The sequence below is a fragment of the Mustela nivalis genome (genome assembly GCF_964662115.1).
Source record: "Mustela nivalis genome assembly, chromosome: X".
NCBI classification, from domain to species: Eukaryota; Metazoa; Chordata; class Mammalia; order Carnivora; family Mustelidae; genus Mustela; species Mustela nivalis.
Window position 1 is genome coordinate 40,411,304 of NC_139040.1, and position 16,091 is coordinate 40,427,394.

Sequence of the window (16,091 nt, forward strand, 5' to 3'; positions counted from 1 at the left end):
TTGTGCTCTGAAGAGGCCTCTTGCTAAACTTGTTTTAAATTGGACCAGAGATGGGAAGGAGAGAGGGTAATGAATGGAGGCATTTTCTCGTCTCAGATATCCTTTTATCCCACAGAGCTATCTATATTCAGGATAGTAGAAAGAATAAATACCCTCTAGTCAAAATGCCAGGCTTTTCCATACGATGGGGACAGAATGCTGGAACATTAGACTGGCCAGCTCTCCAGAGGCTAATTCCCTTGAAGATACACTTATCTTTGCCTTCTTTTCCCCTTTTATGGTGTCAGCCAGCAACACTCCAACGCTGTATCCTCTGGTTTGGGGTGTGTGTGTGTGTGTGTGTGTGTGTGAGCGCGCACTCCAATTTCTGTCCTACTGAAGGGTCACTCCTGCTGTGGCCAGAACCCTGTCATAAAAATTTATTTGGTGATCCTCTTCCACTCCACCCAGAGGCTCAAGCGTCTGGAAATGACCAACAGTCTTGTCCTGCTTCCCCCAAATGTCTAGCTCATTCAGAATGCAGATTCAGCCAGGGCAGTCAAATCACGGCACTTATTCACCACAAAAAACAACCTCTTGGCTACAAGCTGTTTTAAGAGAAAAACAAATTTTCCATTTTTGCGGGGGGGGGGGCGGGGGAGGGGTACGTCGAGCAGCGGACCCTGGCCCAACCCTCCAGAGCCAAGGTGCTGGAGTTGGCCCAAGAGATACTGCAGATGCCTGTAAGAGCAGAGGACTGGGCAGCACCCCAGTTGGGGAAGATAGCAGGGTGGTTTGTCTTTTTGTATGGCTCCTGGCATCTGCACAATTGGCTAGGCTGGCGCGGCCATGGAATGGGCGGAGCCAGCGGCGCGGCTGGCTCAATGCCCGCCCAGTTGCAGCGGGGACTGGATTCAGACCCAGCGTAATTCAAAGCGGTTGACCCGTCCTGTGGGCGCGGCGTGGAGTAGAGCTCCTGCGTGGCTCTTCCTCTCGCCGCGCAGGACTCCGGACCGACGCCCGCACTTTCTGCTCACCTTTGCCCTCTATGCTGAGCTCCTAGAGGTGACTCTTTGCGGAAGAGCTAGTGCCCTCACCCCATCTCATTCACCGCCTGACCCCCCCCCCCCCAGCTCCCTCTAGCCTCGTGCTTCCCGCTCACCTCCTTCTGTCCTTTTCCCGATCCGCGACCTTATTCTCCGTAGGTCCCAGCTATGCCATCCCGGGCTTGCTGGGATCCGCTGTCTTCCAATTGCTCTTCAGGACCTGGCTCCTGGAGGGCGACACCACCCCCCCCAACCTAGAAATTCCACTTTGACCTGTAATGAATCCTCCTCCAACGTTCCCAGCGTCGTCTTGGACCCTCTTTTATTGGTAAGCTGGTCGCTAGGCTACCGTGAGCCGGCAGGAGGGGCGAGTGGGCGGTCTTTTGGTAGGAGTTGGCTTGGGGACGCTTGGACCTGGGCTTCTGAGCCCCTGCTAATGCACCTGCCTGTCAGCCCCTGCAGGGGTTGGTGGTGGTAATGAGGGTGGCCAGTCCTGTGTTTCAGCCCATATGTTACAGTGGCACCTGATAGCACCCAATTTCAGTATGTGCCCAAATAGCAGGGGGTGGGGATACCACCACCACAGGGTCCAACCATCTGTCCCCAGGGACTAAGGTCCCAAGCGTTTTGGAGTCATGGGCATTGGCCCCCGTGTGTGTGGGGGGGGGGAGTGGTGAGGGTTGTGGGGTGTTAACTTCAGAGCAAAGAACAATTTTATTTAAGTAAAAGAATGAGATTATTTGGGAATGGCAGAGGAATTGCAATTTGTGACAAGCAAGCTATGGCAAAACATAAGCAAGTCCGAAGAGACAAAGGGAAGGTCAGCTTTTATAGGTTTTAGGAAGAAATTGGGGAGGGTTCTGGACAAAAGTTGACTGGAGAAGATGGGAGGGGCAGTTTGAAGATGGTCAGGGTTTCTCATTGGCTACAGGTGGTGATTAGTGTGCAGCTGGATCAGGGAGGGGTCTTCCTTTTCTTTTTTAAAGATTTTATTTATTTATCAGAGAGAGAGAAGGGGAGAGAGCGAGCACAAGCAGACAGAATGGCAGGCAGAGGCAGAGGGAGAAGCAGGCTCCCCGCTGAGCAAGGAGCCCATGTGGGACTCCATCCCAGGACGCTGGGATCATGACCTGAGCCGAAGGCAGCTGCTTAACCAACTGAGCCACCCAGGCGTCCCGGGTCTTCCTTTTCTTAAAGACAGGAGATAAATTCCTATGTGGAACGTGCCCTCTCTCATCAATGTCATTATCTTCGTTCTTCCTGCTGGTTATGTATGCTGCAGTGAGAGGTATGTACTTGAAAGGTCCCCCTCTGGGGCTTCCTGACTCCATTTTAAGTGTTTCCTTTAATTATTTTCACATTTACCCCTTTTGATCAAGATCTTTCCTTGAAAGTATTGCTGATCAAGAGTCAGAATTTTCAAATTTCAAATTTAGTGGTTTGTTCCTCGATAGCAGGAAAGATCTTTCCTGGTTGTCATTGGCCCACACTGGAGAGAATGTGCTTAATGATTGGAGCCATCGAGGCCACATTTGAGGAGTAAGGAAGGGTAGGAGGGAGAGCTATCAATCACTTCCCATGAAGAGTCTGTGTCTGGAGCACCTGGGTGGCTCAGTGGGTTAAGCTGCTGCCTTCAGCTTGGGTCATGATCTCAGGGTCCTAGGATCGAGTCCCGGGTTGGACTCTCTGCTCGGTGGGGAGCCTGCTTCCCTCTCTCTCTCTGCCTACTAGTGATCTCTCTCTGTCAAATAAATAAATAAAATCTTTTTTTTTTAAAGAGTCTGTGTCTTATCAAGGTCCTAAACGTTGGAGATTATCTCAAAGTGCAGAGCTAGCATCACGCTACTTGATGTATTACTTCTGAAGAGATTTGATAAGCAACAGTTAAATTTTAAAAATAATTATACAAGCAGAATTAAAAGTAATGACAAATCCAGTTTCCAGGATGGTTCCAAACCAAGATCCCAAACCCAGCTAAATATATCGAAAGACCAGGGGTCATTAGGTCAGATTTGTTTTAATCAGCGCATATGTCCCCTGATCTCACGTAATTGAATTTCTACTTCTCCAGAGGTATTTACCCACGTACAACAAGTGGTACCTGTTGTTGCACAAACACCTTGCTCAGCAAGTAGATAATCAAGGGCTCTACGATTGTCCAAAATTACATTAGTCAATGAGTCAAATGATGGCTGATAGGATGCTATTGCTTTGGGGCGCCTGGGTGGCTCAGTGGGTTAAGCCGCTGCCTTCGGCTCAGGTCATGATCTCAGGGTCCTGGGATCGAGTCCCGCATCGGGCTCTCTGCTCAGCAGGGAGCCTGTTTCCTCCTCTCTCTCTCTGCCTGCCTCTCTGCCTACTTGTGATCTCTCTCTGTCAAATAAATAAATAAAATCTTAAAAAAAAAAAGGATGCTATTGCTTTGGAATTGGCTGTGGAATTGGCCAGCTTTGCTAATATTAGGGGGAGATATCTGATTCTGTGTTCATTGGCATTTACTCCATCAATCCAAGGAAGTAAATATCTTCCTATGGAGGCAAACCAAGGGACATGTATACCTCCTAGAATTTCCCATCTATGATGGCTCTGGAGGTCTAATGGGGCAGACCAATGGGAAGTCTTTTGATTTGTTATAGATGTTAACAGGAATGCTATTAAGTAACCCAGTAACATTGCCAGCTATCTAAGCATTCATATGCCCATAGGAAATGCTGTCCCTTGCAAACAAAACCAGGTGGAACATAGAAGACTAAGGTCTCATTATTGATAGATTCCTTAACTGGAAATTTCCTGATTTGTAGCCATGGTTCAGAGGAGTTAGGATGACATTCTATGAGAGTCCCATCTTTTCCTAAAGGGCTTTTCTAAAAACCTTGCAAAGAGGCATAAACTTATTTATATTTCCCTTGGGTGCAGGGAGACAGATCACAGTTCTATAAGGAAAAGAACCTGGGGGAGTAAAAATTGTATGACTGGCAAAGATGGAGGGATTTGGCGGAGGTAGTATGATTATGTCTAAGGAAATGTTGAAGGTGTGTGAACACCTGGTTGCAATAAGCCAACCTGCTAATTAACATCTCTAGGCTTTTGGTTGTAATCAGCAGTGGCATTTCATTCTAGAAAGCAAGCAGTTGTAGGTAATACTATGGGATCTCTGACATCGAGATCAGGTTGGAGCTTCTTGTGACAGATCCAACGGTCAGAGAGGTTTCTCCCTTTTGCAAAGGATTGGAAATATGGATAAGGACACTGTCTTTTCCAGGAAGAGAGGGCAAAGAAAGTACAAGCAAAGGAAAGAAGGTATATAGATGCCTGGTCCTGTCATCTTGAGAAAGCTTTTTCATCTGCTTCAGTTCCTGGAAATCTTTATTTTTGGGTCACCAGTTGGTGTGTAGGTCCAGTAAAGGTTTGGTGCTTTATTTTTTTTTAAATTTTATTGCTTTTTTAAAAAGATTTTATTTATTTATTTGAGAGAGAGAGTAGGAGCAGGAGGAGAGAGAAGGGCAGAGGCAGAGGGAGAAGCAGACTCCCTGCAGAGCAGGGAGTCCAATGCGGGGTTGAGGGGTTTGATCCCAGGACTCTGAGATCATGACCTGAGCCAAAGACAGATGCTTATCCATCTGAGCCACCCAGGTGCTCTGTGTGCTTTCTTTAGAAGTGACATGGGAATCCACAATTCTGTTCCTTGGAATTCGACAGCACAGTGGTTGTTTAGCAGCACCTGATACAGGTCCATTTCAATGGGGATGAAGAGAGACTTTCTCGTCCTTGTGAGTGGATATAGTTCACCTTATGCTGAAGTAGCCAAAGATGTCACTTCAGTTACTTCCAAGGGAGTTGGAATTATATATCCAACACCATATTTGCCATTTTCACCTTTCAAATAAGAACTGCCAGTGAGCTATGACAAATTAGCATCAACCAAAGGAGTTTCCTGTAAGTCATCACAGGAGTCAGGAGGTGATCTGTCAGAGTCAAACAGTATTGTCTGGAGTATTGCTCTAGAAGAGGGAAGGAGAGTACCAGAATTAAGGTTATTATGGTGAGAAAAAATTATGTGAAGAACTGTGAGCAAGAGGATTTCATAGGTGGCGAGATGACTGGCTGAAAATAGTTGAGTGTGATGAGAATTTAGGTAGGGATGGAGGCTGATAGAGTATGAGGGTTGAGAACAACAGGATGATGAGGGATAACAATACTGTATTGTTCTGAGATCCCAGACAGAACCCCATTCACAGTCATTAGAATTTAGGAAGGTTTCTATTTCCTGGGGGCACAAAGATGGTTAGAGGGGATCCCTGACTATTCCTTCAGTGGCCTTAACTAAAAGGGCAGTGGCAGGAATGGCTCTGAGGCAAGGGAAGGTATTCTCAGGCCACAGGGTCTAGCTGTTGGCTATATTACCCTATTGGTTTATGATGGTCCCCATGTTTTTGGTTGAATACCCCCAAGGTCCTTCCCTTCCCTGTTGTATATAAAAGGGAAAAAAGGAAGTTGGTAATTGGGATGTCCAAGGGCAAAGAGATTTATTAAGCTTTCTTTTAAGATATTAAAATTAGGATATCCTGAGCATACCAATTAATGGGGTCAGGTTTAGTGTTCTTTAGTAATGTATGTAAAGGCTGAGCCATGAGAGGAAAGTTTGAAATTCATTTCTGACGCTAGGCCATCAGCCCACCTGAGGGAACCTTATAATGGGCACTTAGTTTTGGGGAAATTCAGGATGCTATGGAGCTTACTTGGATCTACGTGGAGCCCTTGTTCTGAGATTAGGTGCCCTAAATAACAAATTTGAATTTGAACAAAATTCAGTTTTTCCTTGGAGACCTTGTGTCCCTTTTAGGCTAAAAATCAGATGGATGCTGTTTTCCTGTGAAAAGGGGACACATGATTAGTGTCCTTATAACTAGCTCTAGTGTCATTAGAGATGGAACAAATAAATGACATTAAAGGTTCAGAGACGGAGACAAACCATATGAGACTCTGGGGGAAAAACTGAGGGTTATAGAAGGGAGGGGTGGGGGATGGGGTAACTGGGTGATGGGTATTACAGAGGGCACGTGTTGGGATGAACACTGGGTGTTATACACAACTAATGAATAATTGAACACTACAACAGAAATGTATGTACTATATGCTGGCTAACTGAACATAATCATAATTTAAAAAAGGTTCATTTGCTTCATCTAGTTGGCTATTTTGGTTGTTGCTGTCAAATTATAGAATTTATTTCCCCCTTTTGAGAGAAAGAAATTCTAGCACAGTATTTCTCCAAGAAATCCTGGCCCAACAAGTGAATAGAGGCAGAGAAACTAAGGAGAAAGTTGGGTATCTCTCAGAGGGCTTAAATAAAGGGGGATAGGGTTAGAGACAGGAGCCAGTTGAGGTTTATTTGACACACATTTCCCATTTGTTAATACTTGAGGCAAGGGCTATTTGATAACAGACGGGTTGAGAGCGGAGGGCATAGCTCTGGTGTCAGTAATGGCAGAGAGAGAGTTATTCCTAATCTGGAGAGTTGTTTCTCTAAACCAGCTAAGAGCAGGATTGGGAAAAGCCCCTGTAGTTCTTGGAGTTTCATTGTTGGGAGTTAGGAGGAGGGCACTTGGAAAGATTGGTTAAAACACGGAGGACACTTGGAATGCTTAAGCTTATAATGGTCTTTTTTCCAATGCTGTGGCTTTTTGCAATAATGACAAAGATCATCAGGAGGGTTTTGTTTAGGGGCCTCCATTTGTTTTGTTGGAGTTGTAAATTACCAGCCTATTCTTAGGGCTTTCCCAAAACCTGTTGCCTGGAATAAGTTTCAGGCTTGTACCCAGAAGCCCAATGAGCCCATGAATAATTATTATAGCTGGTTCCAAATTGTTTTCAGAGAGAATTCTGTTCTTTTAAATGTCAGATCCACGGGAGTAGCTTTTAACTTTGTGGTTGTGAATGGGCTGAACTGGGATCTTTCTTTTCTGGTTAAAAAGGACCAACATGGAATGAGAAACTATGTCCACTCCTGGTTCAGTTAATTTAACAAATCAGCTCACCCACGTCTTAGATGATTCAACTAAAAGGAAGACCACTAAAGTCCCTAATTTACAACTCCAACAAATGCTATTTCAGGTGTACAGTATAATGATTCAGCACGTCCATATATCACCCCATACTCATCACAAAAAATGCTCTCCTTACCACATAGTCTATTTAATTCTAGGTTCACAGTTTTGTTTGTTTGTTTGTTTGTTTTGTAAGATAGTACTTGCGTGCACATGTATGCACACATGTGGGGAAGGGGCAGAAGGAGAGGGAAAGAGACTTAAGCAGGTGAGGCTTAATCTCAGGACCCTGAGATCATGACCTGAGCCAGAATCAAGAGTTGGATGCTTAACCCACTGAGGTAGTGCCACTGGTTCACTGTGTTCTAATTTGGTTCTCAGAAAAACGAGTTTGGGGAGGTCATTGAAATTCTAAATTATTTTTGGTTAAGTTGGTCCAGACAGTTAAAAATGTGCATGAGGAGGGACCATAGTTTTTAAATATAAAACCAGACAGGATCCCAGAAGAAGGACCTTTTTGATAGTGTTTAGAAGATTGGGACCCCATTATTTGAAATCAGGGATTCATCATCACTAGCCATCAGGGAGATTCAAATTAAAACCACATTGAGATATCACCTTACACCAGTTAGAATGGCCAAAATTAGCAAGACAGGAAACAACATGTGTTGGAGGGGATGTGGAGAAAGGGGAACCCTCTTACACTGTTGGTGGGAATGCAAGTTGGTGCAGCCACTTTGGAAAACAGTGTGGAGATTCCTCAAGAAATTAAAAATAGAGCTTCCCTATGACTCTGCAATTGCACTACTGGGTATTTACCCCAAAGATAGAGATCATGACAGGAGCCAAAAGCAGTGGCTTAACCCACTGAGCCACCCAGGCGCCCCGTGACCACTGTTTCTAACCTGGTGACCACTACTAGATACTTGGGGCAGCCAGCCATGTGGTCATTGTGACTGTGTACTTCTGGGATGACTCTTTATGAGGTTTGCAGATAGGAAGAGGACTCTTAACCACAGGGAGAACTAATTAAGCATGATACCTCTGGTTGCCTTAATAGTCCTTGTTCTGGACAGGATCATGAGCTTGTGTATCTCCTGTGCTGTTGCTTCCCTTGCTGCTGCCTGTACACTCTCCTGACTTCCAAGAGTATTGAAGAAGAGCACATCCATGGTGGATTTTGGCCCAGGAATGGATGAGAAAAGGGGGAAAAGCATTCACTATTCAGCTGTTCTCCCAATGTAAGACCCCTATCCAATGCCAAACATTGCTGTAAGGGAGGCCCCTAACCCTAATGATCTGATTCTGGATGAAGAAATGTATAAATATGAGCAGAGTAGAGTGGAACCCCCTGGAACAGAGTATATCAAGTGAAAAAACAAGTAAAAAGAAAGAAAGAAAAAAAGACTGCAACAAACCTGAGTACAGGCAACTGTAATATTGTGATTTGTAAGAAAGAAATAGGTATTTGGTCATTCAGATGACCAAAATATTTTTCATATTTATTTGGTCTTTGTCCATGGTTTCTGACTCACAGCTCCTAAAACACGTGGAATTTCCTGTGGTAAGAGCTTTAAGGTTATCCTTTGTTATGTTAATGAGGCGACTTTTGGTCCTTTCTTAGATAACCTAAGAATGGGAGCTATTTGCCTCAAGGACCAACCATGTGGAAAGAGGGCTGAAACTTACAGTCTCACCCCAGACCTCCAAGGAGGAAAGAGGGGCTGGCTAGAGGTTGAATCAATAGCCAGTGGCCAATGATTTAATCAGTTACGCCTATGTAATGAAACCTCTATGAAGATCAGAAGGATAGGGTTTGGAGAGCTCCTGAGTTGGAGAACAAGTGATTTTCAGAGAATGGCATGCCTAGAGAGATTATGGAAACTCCCCACCCATTTCCACATACCTTTCCCTATGTATCCCTTCCATCTGGCTGTTCCTGAGTCATATCTTTTTATAGTAAATGGTTATCTGGAGAGTAAATGGGTTTCTTTGAGCTGCCCTAGCAAGTGAATCAAATCCCAGGAGCAGGTCATGGGAACCTTTGGTCTGTAGCTGGTTGCTCAGAAGCATAGGTAACAACCTGGTTGTAACAGGTAACAACTGGTATCTGAGTTGGTAGGGAGCAAGCAGTCTTATAGACTGAACCCTTAACCTGTGGGATCTGATGCTCTCTCTAGATAGTGTCAGGGTCAAGGTGGACTGGACACTTTGCTGGTATCTGAAAATTGCTTGATAGTGTGTGAGAAGGACCCTCACCCACCCACCCACCAAGCTTCACGTGTCGAAATTAGGTCCAGGAACCCAAGAGAGGGAGGAAAAAAAATAAATTGAAACCAAGGTCCACAGTTTAATCCAATTGGAAATCCAATATTTACTGAAAGAATTTATACAACACAATGATAAAAGCCTTCTCCAAAAAACAAGACTGTAGAATCTGTCCAAATCTGAATCAGTGGACACTCTTGTTGGTGTCTTGAGAGGTTACTTCATTGTAGAGGCTTTAGTAACCCCCTGTCATGCTCTATGGAGTCTTTGGACCACCCATGATGTTGGGTTAGACAACAGGTAAATTTGGCTGTGGGCTTCTGATGCAAGAAACTGCCTGTCTTGGCCTTGCACTATACACCATTAGAATGACAATTGCTGGCCACATACTGGACTATCCTCAAAGTAGAGGCTCTCAGAGATCCTGAGCCTATGACCCTCTGTACCCCATTGCCCAGTATGCCTTGGGTCATGGAACTGGCACCCCATAACCTCAGCATGACTAGTGAGGCCTCCTCAATAGAGGATAGAGCCAAACCTGAGCCTTCTAGCAGCAAATCTCTCTTGCAGGAAGGCATGGCCTTATCTGTTTTTACTCCCTTACCAGATGTCATAATGGTCCAAGAAACTCCCCCTACCCCACCAACCTCTTGGCTACTTGAGAAGCCCATTGCAATCAACTGATTCAACAACACTGGGAGTCTGTACACTACAGATGGTATTGTCACCATCATAGATATTACTGCTTCCCATCCCTTAACTAGGATGACCATGATAAAATAGAGGACAAAAGTGTCAGCACAATTGGCCAAACTTCAGGTAGTCATCTTAACACTAGATGCTCTGGATATCAAATAGCCCCATCTGCACATCTTTATAAACTCTTGGGCCATTGCTTATGAGTTGCTCCCTTTTGGGGTAAAGAACTCTGAGAATCACTTGTCTCACAGATACCCAAAATATAAATCAAGACACTATACTGAATTGGGTCCCCTACAAGTTCACATGTTGAAACCCTAACCCGCAATGTGACTGTATTTGGAGCTATGGCCTTTAGGGTGGTAATTAACTTTTAATAAGGTCATAAGGGTGGGGCCCTAATCCAATAGAATTGGGTCCTTATAAGACAATGAAGAGACCCCAGAGCTTGCTCTCTCTCTCTCTCCCCACCCCTTGTCTCCCATTCTCCCTCCACACTCACATGAAGGGAAAGCTGTACAAGGACATAGAAGACAACCACCTGCCAAGGATAGAGGTCTCATCAGAAACCAACCCTGTTGGTGCTTTGATATTGGACTTCTAGTCTACAGAACTGTGAGAAAAAAAAATTCTTCTGTTTAAGCCACCCAGTCTGTGGTATTTAGTTATGACAACCCTAGCAGACTAATTCACAGGATAACAGATGTCTCTCTATATACAGTTGTTTGTTGTTATTTGTGGTAGTTATGTCCTGTAAAAGTCACCATGAGTACAGAATTAGTGAATAGGAAACTGTCTCTCCTAGGAGAAATAGAGGATTAGGTTCCTGGGAGCCTCTAGTCACAACAACATATTCATCCACCAATCAGTGTGTAAACTTTGTTTTTTTGTGTTTCTATTTAAAGACATCTTATTTTGTATATATTGTTGATTTATTTAAATTGATATTTAACATGTTGATGATTTACACTGAACTCACTGATAACATCCCTCTAATTCATGCCTAAAACGTGTATTTTCTCCACAAGGCACATCACAGCCTTCTTGTGTTTAGGAAAAGTCTACAGTTTGTCAGCATTAAACTTGGGGGCCGATTTAAACAGTGAAACCACTAACAAAAAGTACACAAATGTGAACAACATGGTACTAACTATACTGTTGGAAGGTCACTTGTTTATTGTATGAGAGATGAAGTAAGAAGCTGGAATGCTACTTTGTCTAAACCTAGCTGAGAACTTGTGGGTCAGATGATTCAATTTTTTTTTTTTTTGTCACTCTGCACATGTTTGCAAATAACCACAAAAGTGCTGAGTGTTGATTTTGCAGTTACAAATAAGTTTTAGCAGGTAGACAAATTTGCAAAATAATCAAGATCAAGTGTATTAAGGTTACAGTGTAAGGGCTTCAACAGAAAGATCTTTGGAATCCAAGATCTTATGGTTATGGCCAAAGCATTCATTTCGGGTCTCAATACACATTGCTGGGCTCTTGAAAAAGGCAGTAAATGGAACTGGCAACTCCCCGATTGGCCTCAAGCTGCTTGCTTAATTGACAGCTCTAATTAGCTCCTCAAAGAACTCCTGCTTAAGTTACAAAAGTGGTAAATAGACCTCCTCTACACACATTGTTGTAAGCATTGGTTAGCCTAAATTCATGTCCTCTAAGTACTCACTACACCAATGCCACAGTTGCCATTATTAGCCATGAGGGTGGGTACTTTTAAAGTTCATAGTTTTCGATAACCTCTCTCTTTTTTGGGCAAGTGACTATTCCATTTCCTAGGGAGGCCCCACTACTCCCTAAGAGTCTCAGTTAACACCAAGATTTAAACTGATGTGAAGGCATCAAGGACTCAGTTATGTTACAGGGACTAAAATTCAGGTTCTATATTGTCTTGACATCTGGTAAAATTGGAAGGACCTCAGATGGTCTAATCAAAGTTCTCCTCCCCATGCTGTGCATGTAAATAAGTTCTCTTAGCTAAACAACCCTCCTTTCTGAACAGACCAGGTATAGTTCCGGCTTATCCCTAGCTAAGGGTTTCAATTCCCTCCCAGTTGTGGAATTATTCCAACAAGCCAATAGCATTCTCCCCTGGAAACCAGAGGTACTATGTCCTCAACAGGGCAAAGCCTGCCTCCTATAGACCCTGGTTGTTCACTCTGTTCCTGAGTGCAACTAGAGTGCAGCTCTTCCTGGTGCATTGTGTCCAGCTGTCTCAGGCTGGGACTATATGTGACTGACACATGGTTGTCCTTGCATTTGTCCAGCGTCAGGTGTTATGTGTTTGGCTATCCTCACCACCATAGGAAAGAATCCTTTCCTCCTTAATGGGGTGAATAGGAGGTGATCAAAATGGAGGTACAGAGCAATGGGAAAGACACAAAACAGAGAAATGAGAGACAACTGTTTGAGGACAGATTTTAGCCCACTTTCAAGGGTGTGTGTGTATGTGTGTGTTGAGAACCTGAGGGACCCTACTCAGTGCTACCAATGGAAATTATTAGCCTTGGATGTGCAATCTATAGAAGTATATTCATGTGGCCAGAGATGGGTATACTTTGAACTTATTCTTGTGAAACATTTGAAGGTACAGATTATTTTTTGTCTGTGTTTTATTTAAGTTTAGGTCTGTAGATACCTGAAGAGTTGTTAAATAGCTATGTCATGCCGATCATGCAGAAATATGTATTTGTTGTGGCCACAAGATGCTGAGCACTGGCACATGGGTAATGTATGATTGGAAACGGGAATACATCGCTTTAATTCAGGAATAATTCATCAACATAATTTGGAATATTGCAAAATGAAATTCTGTGACTGAAGATAATCTGGAATAAGTTTTCAAATGGCAAACGAGAAATGAACATGTACCGAAGGGGAAGGAAAGGGAGTTCGGCATTTCCAGGCAGCAGCTCTGCATTGTCCACAATCTCATATATCAGAGTGTGCTAGTGAATTCCCCCTGCAACACACACAGATTTGTGGGCTGTGATGTTTCTTGGCCAACATATGAAAGATCCCATTTCCTAGTGATGCTCAGGACCTGTTCTCATTCACAGGCCCCTTTTGGGGGTGAGTGTGTGTGGAATGGTCTCACTGAAGGTCTCAGGTGCCTTGCACGAACATTTCAGAGCTCTTTAGAAACACCAGCTAAATTAGGTTCTTGGGTACAATCCCAACATCTAGGCCCCATCCCAACATCCCAATTAGGTTCTTGTTTGAGAGTTCAGCTCAGTTATGACATTATCTACTAATTGCGTCATATTGCATGGGTTGAGTGTTCAGTCCCACAAGACTGCCCTCCCCCTACACCAGATGCCAGTCGCAAGTCTAGGTTCTTACCTGTGCTTCTGACTGATTGCCTATAAAGGAGACATTATCAAAGCCCTCTCCTAGGGTTTGACTCATTTGCTAGAGAAGTTCACAGAACTCAGAGAAACATTATACTTACTAGATATAAAAGGAAGTAACTCAGGAAGAGCCAAATGGAAGAGACACATAGGGCAAGGTATAGGGAAAGGCTGCAAATTTTCTATGCCCTCTCCCAACCCACTGCTCTCCCTAAATCTCCATGTGTTTACCAACCCAGAAACTCTCAAATCCTGTCCTTTTGGGTTTTTTTATGGAGGTTTCATTGTATAGGTGTGATTAATTAAATCATTGGCCAATGGCTAATGATTCAACTAGCATCTCCTCTCCCCAGGAGGTTAGGGGAGTAGGGCTGGAAATTTCAGCCCTTTAATCACGTGGTTGATTCTCTTGGCAAACAGCCTCTGTCTTTAGGTGCTTCTAAAAGTCACCTCACTCACATAATAAGAGATACCTCTGTCACTCTCAAAACTGAAGAAATTCCAGGATTTGGGGAGCTTTGAGCCAGGACCTGAGGAGGAAGACCAGATACATGTGAGAAATATATATTTGGTCATTTTAAATCACAATATCATACCAGTTCTTTGCAGGGCTACTGCTAGTTATTCATACTCACCTAAGACATCTTGAGGCATAATGTACATGGTTAATGAGAGATTCCAGATTCCAGAATGAATGTCTTTGAGAAGATAGCCAAGAATCTGAAATGGGTTTGTTTGGGTGAGGATCAAAAGGTTTTTTTATGTCATATGCTATATGTCCTAAAAACAGGTGTACAAGAGCAAGGTTGACATAGATTTGATAACAAAATGCCCAGTCCCAGCCCAGGGAGGGGAAGTGTGACTTTGAGCTGGAGAATGTAAACTGGTCACCACAGCTCAAGAGGGTGTCAAGGGTGGAAGATTACTTTTCCTGGTTCTAATCAACCAACTTAGAGAGCTGTGTCCATGCTGATTGCAAGGTGGAGCTCTTTAGGGATTTGAATACATTTATCTGAGGGCTGCCACCTGTCTACTTCTTCCACTCTCCAGTTCCCAGAATGTCTGCTGCTCCCCCATCATCCTATCTGATAACATGGACCCAGGCTTTGTGACCCACCCTCTGGTTAAAAGCTGAGGAGGAAGAAAAAATCTGCCTCATTGCTGTGCTTCTGGCTAACTCACTGTGGGAAGAGAGTTGTGTGGGAGAGAAGGTGTGTACGCATACAACTGTATGTTTGCCTGTGTACAGAAGGGAAAGCTCTGGAAAATTTACAGCTGGTGTGACCTCTGCTGTTTGTTCTCTGAGAAACAATATGGCATTTACTGATGACCAGTGACTTCTCTGTTTCAGCAAAAACTACAAATGAAATTGATTAAGAAGGTTTGGGGCAGGATGCTGACACAATATGATGTTCATCTGAGTCCAGCTTTTGAAGGTAAGCCACTTCTAGACCCGAGATCTGTGTATTAAGTTGAATAGAGCTGAGACACAGCAAACCAGTCCCATGAGTTAAGCTGACCTGTGACATACCTCCAGGCTTTACACTTCTACCTCTCCAGATCCCACCTTTCTGACCTGCAATAGAGTACTCCTGGGATGCTAGTCCTCAGGCCATTTGCTCTGACACTGGAGTTTCTCTCACTTTTCTGGCTTCATGTGCAAGATGCCTTCTGCTCTCTCCACACTCTCTTAGGAGGGTACAAGAGTTGAGGCACATTACCTTGTGTGACTGTAGGAACACAACCCACAGAAAGAGGTGTGCAGGCCAGATTTCCTATGTGTCTCAAGCTAGAATTTTCTGTACCATCTGCCATGCTCTATGGGGAGGGCCCTTGAACACACATTCTTTTTTTTTTTTTTAATGTCATGTTATTCACCATACAGTACATCATTAGTTTTTGATGTAGTGTTCCATGATTCAGTGTTAGCATTTAACACCGAGTGTACCATGCCATCTGTGCCCTCCTTAATACCCATCACCGGGCCAACCCATCCTCCCACCCCTCTCCCTTCTAAAACCACCATTTGTTTTCCAGAGTCCATAGTCTCTCGTGGTTCCTCTCCCCTTCTGAATCTCCCCCTTCATTTTTCCCTTCCTTCTCCTAATGTCCTCCATACTATTCCTTATATTCCACATATGAGTGAAACCATATGATAATTGACGTTCTCTGCTTGACTTTTTTACATAGCATAATGCCCTCCAGTTCCATTCATGTCAGTGCAAATGGTGGGTATTCATCCTTTCTGATGGCCAAGTAATATTCTGTTGTATATATGGGCCACATCTTCTTTATCCATTCATCTATTGAAAGGCATCTCGGATCTTTCCACAGTTTGGCTATTGTGGACATTGCTGCTATGAACGCTGGGGTACACATGGCCCTTCTTTTCACTACATTTGTATCTTTGGGGTAAATATCTAATAGTGCAATTGCTGAATCATAGGGTAGTTCTATTTTTAATTTTTTGAGGGAGCTCCACACTGTTTTCCAAAGTGGCTGCACCAAACTACATTCCCACCAACAGTGTAAGAGGGTTCCCCTTTTTCTACAACCTCTTCAACACTTGTTGTTTCTTGCCTTGCCAATTTTTGCCATCTAATCGGTGTAAAGTGATATCTTATAGTGGTTTCAATTTGAATTTCTCTCATGGCTAATGATGATGAACATTTTTTCATGTGTCTATTAGCCATTTGTAT

General features: G+C 43.8%; 1 long non-coding RNA gene across 1 annotated transcript in view; it reads left to right on the plus strand.

The window, feature by feature from the left end:
• Nucleotides 1-938: 938 nt before the first annotated feature.
• Nucleotides 939-16,091, plus strand: part of LOC309856353 — a 32,332-nt gene continuing 17,179 nt past the window's right edge. The window contains exons 1-3 of the long non-coding RNA XR_014307158.1: nucleotides 939-1,044; nucleotides 1,185-1,353; nucleotides 14,744-14,828. This is a non-coding gene — a long non-coding RNA (uncharacterized lncRNA). The remainder of the gene's footprint in view (nucleotides 1,045-1,184; nucleotides 1,354-14,743; nucleotides 14,829-16,091) is intronic.